Source organism: Phyllostomus discolor, chromosome 7 (assembly GCF_004126475.2).
Source record: "Phyllostomus discolor isolate MPI-MPIP mPhyDis1 chromosome 7, mPhyDis1.pri.v3, whole genome shotgun sequence".
NCBI classification, from domain to species: Eukaryota; Metazoa; Chordata; class Mammalia; order Chiroptera; family Phyllostomidae; genus Phyllostomus; species Phyllostomus discolor.
The window spans coordinates 99027806-99039221 of record NC_040909.2 but is presented as its reverse complement, the minus strand read 5'-3'; the positions used below and the strand labels follow the sequence as shown (position 1 = coordinate 99039221).

Below are 11416 nucleotides of genomic sequence, written 5' to 3'. Positions count from 1 at the left end.
TAAAAAGTATGAAATAACAATGGACAGAGAAATGTATATTCAGTACCTTCCTTGACCTACAAGATTAGAACATAACCTTTAAAATAAAGATTGCAAAAAAAATCCTATTTAATTGTTCTTAGTTCTGTTGTTTGCATTTTTTTCATATGTACAGCACTTTGCAATCCTAGTATGTAGTGTTCTGCAAGGGTGGATTTGTTATGGGTTCTGCCCACTCCCGGCAACACTATGATCCTCCATAACTCAAAAATACCAGATGGCTGACTGTAATCAAACAGTAATATTACAGAGCAAGATTAATTTTGGTTTTTGAATACAGTGTTAAGGTTTTGCAAACTTATTTAAGGTTAAGCTCAGGTGATTGATTTATGGTGTCATAGACTTATAAAAATAGAGTATTGTGGTATTGAAATTGTAGGTTTAGATTTATCAATATATACCATTGTGAGAGAATCAGAATGTGACTTCAACTCATCCCTGTAATGTGTCTATATCTATTTGTATAACTAAAAATAAGTTTAACTATCCAGTGCATTTAGAACCACATTGAAAGCTTTCTTTGATTCCACTAATGAGGCAACATCAGGCTCCTCTCCCTTGTCCTATTCATACCTCGTTCATAACATTAGTGCTGTTATTGGAATTATTTGTTTATCTTTGTCCCTTCTGTGAGCACTTTGAGAGCAGACACTGTTTTTCATCTTTGTGTTCCCAGCAACAAGGCCAATGCATTTGTTCAATTATGCATTTGTTCAATTAATGAATAAATCAGGTTGAAATCATAAACCCAACAATTATAATTATCCTCAAAGTCTTTAGTACTAACTCGTATCATTAGTGTTATCGGTCTAAAAATGTTTTTAAAATGCAATTTTGTTTTCATAAGAGAGTCCAATTTTTTACATTTATTTTGGTTGAACAATGCTGAGCAGGTGGTATACTGAAAGGCCTATGGACACGCATTTGATTACCTGGTTCCATGGACTAAGAGGAAATTGATAACTGGAATTTCTTTATTATCTATTTCCTAAACAAGTAGAACCAAATTCTACAATCATACAGATGCCATTTATTTGGGAAATATGTTCAAGACGATATTTTTTCCCTCAAAATATAAATGCCCTTGCAATTTAATGTTGTTTCCAAATGCATAGTGTGTGGCATCAGGAGGATCTTGACATCAGGTCTCCTGCTTTCCTTGAAGCCCACTGAAGGCCGGATGCTCGTATATCTGGTTCTGATGAGGCACACCACTGCACACAACCCACCTTCTGGCCAGTACCTTGAATGATTTTGTTCTGTTTTCCTTCCACTGCATTCACATGGGAATGAATAGCACCCATCTTGCCCAATTAATTTATGTATCTGCCTTTTCAATACCTCCCTCTAAGCCACTTAATATCACCAGAGAAAATAAACTGACTAGAGTAATCCACACATTTACGGTGTCTGCTTTTCCTGTGCTTTTGACATCACTATGTAGCACACCTGTCTTTCTCCCTCAGCTTACTCTCATTTTCCACCAATGTTATTTCAAGCTTCAGCATTGTTTCAAAGTTTTGACCCCACCAAATCCTCTTTTCTCTCTTTTCTTTATCCCTTGCTATCTCTCATTCCAGCAGATAACTCCTGGTTCTTGTTCCACAGAAAGATTATAAATTTTTGGGCAGGAGGCCCTCATCTCTCCTAGTTCTCCCTCCTTTTCTGAGACTGGTTCTTGTATCTTTTCCTGTCTAACTAGGAAGATCTTTACACTGTGTCTCTCTTTTCCATCTTCCTTTTCTACTAGCTCCTGCCTATCAGCATTTAAAAAGGCTCCAATCTTTCATATATTAAAATTATTCACATTCTCCTTAGTCTATGGTATTCTTATTATGGCTAAATATCTTTTATGTTTTAAGTACTTCTGTTATTTTATATATCTTTATATTTCTTTTATTCTTTATGCTGAAACTCCTTAAAAATAAGAAATGAGTTTCTTTATAGAATAATTCTGTGGATACCTTTCAGAGTTTATGGTATTGATCTGGAGACATTTAGAGTTGTGGATATTTCTTGATTCTTCAAAAACTTTTCCCTTGGCTCTTTGGACAATTCTCTCTCTTGGTTTCCCCCTAATTCCTTTGGATTCTTCCTCTCAGTCTGGTTTGCAGACACTTCTTTCTCCTCCTTTCCTTCAAGATTCATTTTCCTAGAAGTCATTCCAAGGCCCTGTCATCTGCTCATGGCCATAAGTGTCCCAGATTATCTCATTCACTCTTTGGCCTTGCAGTGCCACCTAATTGATTATAACCCTCAAATCCTTGCCCCAGATTTTACTTCTGAAGTTCTCTTGGTACCCAATGACCTTCTGGACACCTTCACTTCAGTTTCTTATATAAACATCAAACTCTACATGTCTCCAAAAAATTACTAGCTTTTTCTCCCAGCATGCTTCTTTTCCTGTGATTTATAACAGGGAGTGGCAGCACTCAGTTGTTTAGCCCTGTGTGTTTTCCTAGGATGCCTCTCTCTACTTCCATGTACATATTGAGCTAATCACCCAGTGCTGTGAATCTTGTCTCTAAATATCTCTAAATCATTCAGATTCTCCCCAGAAACAAGATCCCTTTCCTACTTCAATTATCATGCTCTCACTGGAAATACCAATGAATCCAAGTGGATGCCCCGCCTCCTGGCTGCCTTGCTTTAATCCTGCCTCAACACTGTGGCCAGTGATCTTTCTCAAAGATCTAATGACTTCACATTAGTTTCAGAATAAAGCACAAGCTCCTCAACACAGCTTACAAGTCCTTCATTACTTGTCCCCTGCTTATCACCCCAATCTCTAATTAGAGACTAATCAGAGCTCTCTGTCTAGGCTCCAGCCTTCCAGCACTACTTCCAAGTCCCCAACATGCCCAGCTCCCTCTCCATTCTGGGACTTTACATAAGCTGTTTCCTATACCTGAAATAATTTTATCAATCTTTTAGTTGAGCTCTTAGTTTGCTATTTAGGCATTATTTACTCAAAGCTATTCCCAAAACTTGGGTTGGGTTTAGGTGCTATTCCTAATGCATCCATAACATTCTATACCACCATCTATTGCAGCAATGTTCAAGCTTATCTAAGTTTCCCCTACATCATACAATCTATAAGGGGTGAACCATGTCTGTTTTATATCTATATTTCTAGCAACTGAGATATAGTAGTGCTTAATGAGGGTCAACTGTATGAATGAATGTTTGGGTGAATAAATAAATTAAACTTCTCTTTTCCATTTCTATTGCCTCATTGCATTCATTAGTTTACTATGAAATTTACATGTCAGCTTGAGTAGCTTATCTCTTTAAGATGAACATAAGATTGGCTTGAGTCTACATTTCTGTTTCTAGAAATTCAAAGTTCACTTGGGAATTTCATTGCATTTCTGGTAGGCTTTTGCTCTCATGAATAACTGAATCCTCAGTGTTAGTGACTATTATCTCTTCTCTGCATCAAGTCAGCCCAGATACAAAATTCAGGTCCTCTCACAAATTTCACAGCCTACCACACAATAATTGTGAGTGTGGGTAATTTACTGAAACAGGGGTGGGAGGGTAAGGATGGGAGGCATGGAGGGATTTTTATTACAGCAGTACACACAGCTTTGAAAGGCACCTACAAACACCAGGGGACTCTAACATGTCCATTTCTATGATTCTTTTCGCCATCTTTCTGTGCTCCTTTTCTCTAATTGTTCTTTCTTAATGCTTTTGCAAAACCCAGATTCTTCTACATTTGGTGGAAAACAATTGAACTGTTCTTGTTCTCTGTGCGTGCTTTTTGATCCGTGCCTTCAGCTCTCACTTTTTACTTCAAATAGCTCATGAGATATCTTACCAATCAAAGGCCATTCCTTTCTTAAAATAGTGCTTTTTAAAGCTCATTATTCTTCTTTCATTCATTCCTTCATTAAACAAATATTTTTCAGGTTGCGATGTGATAGGCCCTGTGCTAGGTATGGTGAAAATAGAATTTAAGACACTGAGGTCTTTATCTGGAAGAACGTAGTGTGGTGGTGGAAATAGATATGTCATGAAGACGTGTGTTTTAGAACTGAGCACAGGGAGGGGATAAGGATGCAAGTCTGAGGTTGTGGGCTGATGTCAGATTGAGGGAAATTGAGGAGTGATTATACTAGAGAAAGAAGGTAGTATGTTTAAACTTCTTTTTCAAAAATTTTGGTTAGAAAAGGCAAGAAGTAGTGGTGATGGTAGTTGAATGGGAAGATGACTCTAATAATACTGGCTCATTCGTTTTGTAGCCCGGTCAGAGATTTGCAGAAGAAGCAGGTGAATGACTGCAGATGCTAGAGCTTAAGTAGCTTTTTGCAGGGGAGGGAAGTTGGCCTTTTAGAAGGAATTGATGATGTGGTACAACAGAAATTCTAGTGGTCTAGATATGTCAGTTGTAAACCTACCTCCCCCACTAACTCACAGGTGACCATGAGCAAGCTGTATAACTTCTGGGACTCTATTTTTTTAAATAAGAGGAAAAGCACTTTTCCTCCTTTGCAAGTTATCATGAGGATAAAGTGAAGTAATATATGTATTATTGAAAGAAATATAAAAGGTACATGAGTGTTAGCTATTCAGCAATAACTGCTGGTTTTACTAGGATACAAACTTAATATTCAGAAATTAAAAGCTGTAGGATTCATGAACAAAAAGTTCCAAGCCTTAAAAGGGCTCCATGATCATGGGTACAGTGATTCACAAAGTAAATAAATAGATACAAAATCTTTTAGAACCAAGTTTATTTTATTTTATATTTGCATATACTTGGCAACATTTCTTTTTTTTTAAAGATTTTATTTATTTAGAGAGACGAGAAGGGAGGGAGAAAGAGAGGGAGAGAAACATCAATGTGTGGCTGCCCTCATGTGTCCACAACTGGGGGCCTGGCCTGCAACTCAGGCATGTGCCCTGACTGGGAATTGAACTGGCAACCCTTTGGTTCAAAGGCCGGTGCTCAATCCAGTGAGCTACATCAGCTGGGGCACTTGGCAACATTTCTACACTGATGATGTGACAGAAAGATGAGTTACAGTAAACCTGACTCTAATTTTTTTCCAGCCTGAGTAGGTTGAAGGTGATGGGTTCAGGAATTTTAATACTGATGGTGGTTCCAAGTTTTGTCCATTTAATCTCATGGTTCATTCTGCCTGAAGAGAGTCTCCCTTTGCATATGTGTTTAATAACAAAAGGCTGCTTTCAAACTGTGTGTCAATTTACAAAACAGCAAACTGTAACATCTCTGAAGGCCACACAGGCACAAAAAAGGCAAACCAAGATCTATAGAAGTGACTCTAAGCCATTAGCTGGTTCTAGGCTGAAATTGTTTCAGGAACTATTGCCGGAGGTACAATGTAATTTTGAAACACAAAAGTCTACAGGATAAAAAAATGAAAAACAAAACAAAACAAAACTGTGATTGATGTAGATTGGTATATAATTCTCAAAAGAAACATTTTAGAATACATTGGGCTTAGAAATAATTTGTGACAAGATTCCTGTCTCAAATATAGAACAAACTATTATTAGCAATTTAACCTTTTGTGTAATAAAAAAAATCAATGTATGGGAAGAAATCTAAGGCCCTGACTGGTGTGGCTCAGTTGGTTGAGCATTTTCCCGCAGGGCGAAGGGTCACTGTTTTGATTCCGTCAGGGCACATGTGGGGTTCGGTTCAGTCTCCATTGGAGCTCCTGGCTGCAGTTTGGTCCCAACTGAAGCATGTGTGGGAGGCAACTGATCCATGTATCTCCCTCACATCAGTGTTTTTCTCCCTCTCTTTCTTCTTCCCTCCCTCTTGAAAAATAAATAAAATCTTTGAAAAAAAGAAAAGGAGAAATCTAAGTTGTATCTCCCATTCTTTTAAAATTAAAAAGTTGTAACAAAGTATTTTTAACAAGCAAAATAATGAGCAGAATTTAAATATTATTTATTTAATTAAATGTTTTATAAAGGTCTTTTTATACTTACAAACATAATTTTGGAAACAAGTTTGCTCGCAACTGTGATTTATTTAGTGTGTTTTAATGTGTCTCAATTAAAATTTATTTGCTTTATTTACAGAGTCAAACCTTAGAGTGTAGTAGTTCAGTTCTAGGACAAAAATGAATGGATAAAACCAATAATAAACTTGATTCAGTCCTTTATTCAGGACTAATCTTAAAAAAGGAATAAGACTACTTTCCTATTTTAATTCAAAATGACTAAAGAAGTCTAAGTAAAACTATAATTTCTTTTCTACCTGAAAAGCAAATATTTAATAGAATTTCAAAACTGTTAGAAAACAAAGCAGTGACATCGAGCATTATAAATGTCTCTAGGATTTGATAAAGTGTTTGGCTGACTGATTTTAAATAATGTGAATTTTATTTAAGATTTTTATTTGATCAAATGAAAGTTGAGTTTCTAATATCATGTAAAGAGAAACTGAAGTATGAACTGATGTGTTATTGTTTTGAATATGTTGAATAACAGCTAATCATCTGGTAGGCCAACTTCATTCAAGATCAGTACAATTATGAAATTATTAAGTTCTATGAATGTGGCTTTGGTCATTTGATCTAGTATTGACTTGACTAAAAGTAAATGAACCTACTTATAGAAGTTTCTCTCTTCCAAGAGAATATTCCTTGAAAAATTGAAACTCTGGTAATTAAATATACTTTTTTCAATCTTTAGAAAAGAGAATACATTCAAGTAAGAATTATACAACAACCCTATAGCAATAAGTATTCCCATATAAACACTGTATTCTCAAGAGGGTATGAAAGGAAAGATGTCTTAAAAATTATGGTGATTTAATTTTATTTTGCCCTAGAATGACATTCTCTTGAGTATTTGTGGAAATGAAGATGAATATGCAGGGATACATTCGGTTGATTTTGTGCCAGATGGCCAGTTGCAGAGGCTGAACTAAGCTGAACTGATTGATTCGTTTTTGCCATATTGCATGCTGGCGTTTACCACAGTTCATTCACATCATTCAAGTAGTAACATATTTGGTAGGTTTGTTTTTTTTAACCATTTCTAAAAACTTTATGGAGTGACCTCTGCTTTAAAATACATTTTTCTTTGTTATATCAAATGGGCAGTTCCACTGAACAGTTTCTTAAACTTAACTTTAAAAGAAAAAAATTATGCTTTCAGTACTATTTTGTGCTCATGAGATAAATTATTCATTTTGAGTGATAAATATTTAAAGTAAATTAAAATATTCACTTGTTTAAATTTTGGGGAAATCCATAGTGAATAATAATCATGACTTAAATTAATTAAGTCCACAGTAACTTTGAAGGAAAATAGGAGACACAGTTCCTACCTTCAAGGTGCTTGCATACTAATGGGGAGAAGAGGACAAGTGTCAAATCTACTTTAATATTGATGTAATAAGCACTCATAGACACACATTAGACATAATTACCTAACAATCTATAGAAAAGCTAACCGATTAAAAAGTGAAAATATAGATGACCAGGGCTCAGAGTAGGCATTCTAATAATAATACCTTAGTAGCCTCTTGGGATATTTTGACATTTCCTCATTCATTGTGATTCTTTCTGTTTTGTTCATCAGTACTTATCTGAAGGGAAAGTGAAACAAAATTGTGAAATATGCAAAATCAAAGGTCTCTTCCAATGAGCTACTTCAAGGGTCTAGTGTGAAGGCTTTGGATACGAGCTATTTTATATTGACTGATAATTAAAAAGCAAACAGTGGCAAAAGCAGTTACCAAGTTCCTGAAGAAAATAAAAATCACTAAAGTACTATTTACCTGGGGTGGGCGATGAATACAATGTATATTTCATTCATAGGCATTAAACTCAAAGGAGTAATTACATTTTCAAAATTTTAGTGTCTCTCATTTTTAATATACACTACATGAGTCACCATACAATGAGACAGTTGTTTATAAAATTGAATATTTAGCAGAGTCTTTAATTTTTTCCCAACAATAAACCTTAAAAAAAATGAAAAAGCAAAAGAACAATCATAACCCCAAACAAATTGCAATATTAAATACACCAATTACAACAAAAACATTGAATATTTTACTGGTGGAAAAATTTCACAATATAAGAGGGAAATACAATCTGAAAAAACTTAAAAATTATCTCTGGGTACAAGATATCAAGTCTCAAATATTCAGTTATTCTTCCTTCACAGAAATTTTAGAGCAAATTATAGGAGAACGAAAGGGATTTTCTCAAGGTGCATAGGCCAAATTCTAATCTATTTTAGTTCTCATTTATATGTTTATCAAGAATGTGTAATATCTTCTGTGAATGATGAGCGTGAGAAAAATTTAATAAGGAAACAGATTTTATTGTGGAAAGATGGCTAACAATAGCATTACCTGGAAATGAAACTTGCCCTTTATTATTTGAGTTGAGAGAGAAAAACTTGCCAAATTATTCTGAGAATTAGGTTTTTTTTTCATCTTCTGAAACTTGAGACTGACTGAATATATAAATCTCCATTCTGCCAAAAAATTCCCATGACATCCACGTTACCTTCAGTGATCTGGTGAGTCAAGCAGAGCAGTCGGCACTGCAGACCATAGACTGAGAGAGATTAAAGCAGTGAACCTACAGCACTTTATTGACCTAGGTCTCCACATTAACCTGAGCTGATCCTATAATTACTATGAATAGCACAGCGTTTATAGTTCTTCTTAATAACACCCCATGCTTTTTTATTCTATAAAAAGATTTTCTATTCATGTTCTTTACTTCTTTTCAGTTTTACAGATTTGTAGCAGGAGGGAATGTGTGTGGCTTTACTGACACACCAGGAGAGAAAGATACCTAATGTTCACGGGCAGTAAGTGACATGGTTCAATACATCCACATTTTTTTTAAAACTTAACTTGAAAGTTTTATCTCATAATTTCAATTCTCCAAATTTTCTCCTGCACTGTAGCAGTAAAAAGAATTGAGTATAAACATTGGCTAATTATGAAGGGAGATTTGGCTTTATGCTTAGAGAATGGTTAAAATATTATAGTTCCATAGCCTTCTTTGGATTTTAACTTTTAGAGTACATATATTTAAAATTATATTGAAAATTGTTACCTATTTTAACCTATTCAGATGCAATATAGTCAGAAAGCCCATGTATGTGAGTGATGCACAATGGCATAATTAATAATCAGTATTTTCTTTCAATTTAGAAAAACAGCTGGAGCTGGCTGATAAGGTAAATTATGAAAAGAAAGTAATACCTGACTATTAATAATTATGATTTGGGGTATCAAAAAGTGATGTAATCATTTTACTTTTAAAAATAGATTAAAGTCTATCATAGTTGACTGAATTAAGAATTAAAAGGTAAGAACTGGTCAATATTAGGAATTGGCAATTTAGATTATCGTAAAGTATTTAAAAATATTATGAAGGAGGAATTCTACTTTCCCATTTATAGCTTTTAATTTCCATGGTGATTGTGCAAAGTTTCAAAAGTACATCTTCATAATTTAGAAATGATAAATGTGCACGTGAGTAACAAAGTGAATGTCAGAGTCAAAACAAAATGGTTACAGGAGTTTAAGTAGAAGGAGAAATTAACATGTTAGAGAACCAGCTTTACAAGTATCACCTTCAGCGCCTTAAGGAAAAATATGTTTTGTAAGATTTCTATGTGTATTGTGTTTGTCAAAATAAACTTCTTTCTGAAGTATCAGCATGAGTCATTCTTTTACAGTATAATAAATAAAACAAGCCTAGTAAGAGAATAAATTTTGTTAGTTACATTTTTGAACAAATATTTAAAAATCAAGTATATTCAAGAAAAAATGTGAGCTACAAAATAGAGTAATGCTTTGACAGTTATGGGATATTAGATGGATGATATAATTGCATTTTTTCCAAGTTCCTGTTTAGAGCAATTAATACAAGTAGAATATGGCATTTAATATCAGTACTTTGTTTTAAAATCTTTTATCATAATTTTCTTATCCTCCCAAATAGAGGGATTATTATAAGTCAATTTGATTAGTCTGTCAAAAGACTCTTTCTTTGTTGCATTTTACTAAGGGTATGAGTACTCTATATCATGCTTTTAAGGAGTAAGAATTTGAAATTAGTTAGGTTAATAGTTTGCCAAACAAATTCAATTTCTTGGTATTCGTTGTGAGAACTACATTGCTTTAAAAGTGTCATGTGCATAAAATCTATTTAAACTGTAATTCTTGGATGCTATATTGGTATTTGAGGTTTTACTATTGAGGGAATATTGATAATATAACTAATGGTATTATGAAAATATTTCAGGCTTAACAATACAAGGAAATAATTATTGATGATAAAAAAGCTATGTATATATTCAATATTTTATACTTTGCAGTAGCATATATTTGATATGAGACACACAGTGAAATCCCATCTCTTTGGTAGCTATTTTAACCATTAGAATGAAAAAGCACTTGGAAACAGTAGGGCAGTTTTCATCTGTAGGATTAAAGAGAATCTGAACAGAAAAATGAATTCATACCATCTTTTTTTGGTACTAAACCTAGAGAAATATATAGCAGTTGATTTATCATAAGTGGGTTGAATTTTCTCTCCTGGTGGGCTTTTCAAACCTTTAGTTGCTGTTTTTATCCTTGCTGTGTGAATATTATTTTTATATCATTTTTGGTTGAAAGGAATTTCCCATGAAAGCCCACAAAAGTGGCCTGGAATGTGATTATCCTCTTTCCATGAAAATTTTGACGGTTTTGGGTCAGTATTACACCTCTGTTCACTGATTTAATTTGTACCAGTCTCTATAATAAAGGAATTGTACATGAATGGGAGTGGGCATTATAGTCTTTAGGACTAGAGAGATTTTTCTCTGTAAAACACAAAAGGCCAAAATGACAGTAATGGGGAACTATGTTATTAGAAAAGGCTATGAGAATTTGGTAAATTTTTATAGCTATGGTAGGTGATAAAGTAAACATTCCCCTCCCCATCCTGGAAAAATTTAGCTGTAAAAGAAAGTAGAAGAGAAAAAATGTATTTTTTTGAAAAAACTTTCCTAAGTCCTTACTGCAGGCTATTCTACTTAAAAAATTTGTTAAGTCATTTGACTTATCTCTGTCCAAACCTATCTGTCTTATTAAGAAAGAAGATAGAATGTGAATAGGGCCTGCAAGTTGAACACTAGAATAAACAAATAATATATTTTAAAATGCAAATACTGTCATGTTTCACAACCATAAATGTAGGCTTGTCCATAATAAATCATATTTTGTATAATCATTCACAGAGTCCACTGCAATAGTATTGGGTTAGAACACATACTGTGAGTCCTGATACATTTAACTCAGACCTTAGAGGTGATAACAATTGTAGAAGGATGTTTACAATTTTGTTTTAAAAAATTGCGGCTTTTAAATGCT

The 11416-nt window shown here is 34.0% G+C and overlaps 1 long non-coding RNA gene across 1 annotated transcript; it reads right to left on the bottom strand.

Annotated features, from left to right (window-relative positions):
- Window positions 1-6679: 6679 nt before the first annotated feature.
- Window positions 6680-8626, bottom strand: LOC118501716. The gene is made up of 2 exons (XR_004904360.1): window positions 8390-8626; window positions 6680-7615 (listed from the first exon to the last, which is right to left on the bottom strand). It is a non-coding gene; the product is annotated as an uncharacterized LOC118501716 (long non-coding RNA).
- Between the last annotated feature and the right edge of the window lie 2790 nt (window positions 8627-11416).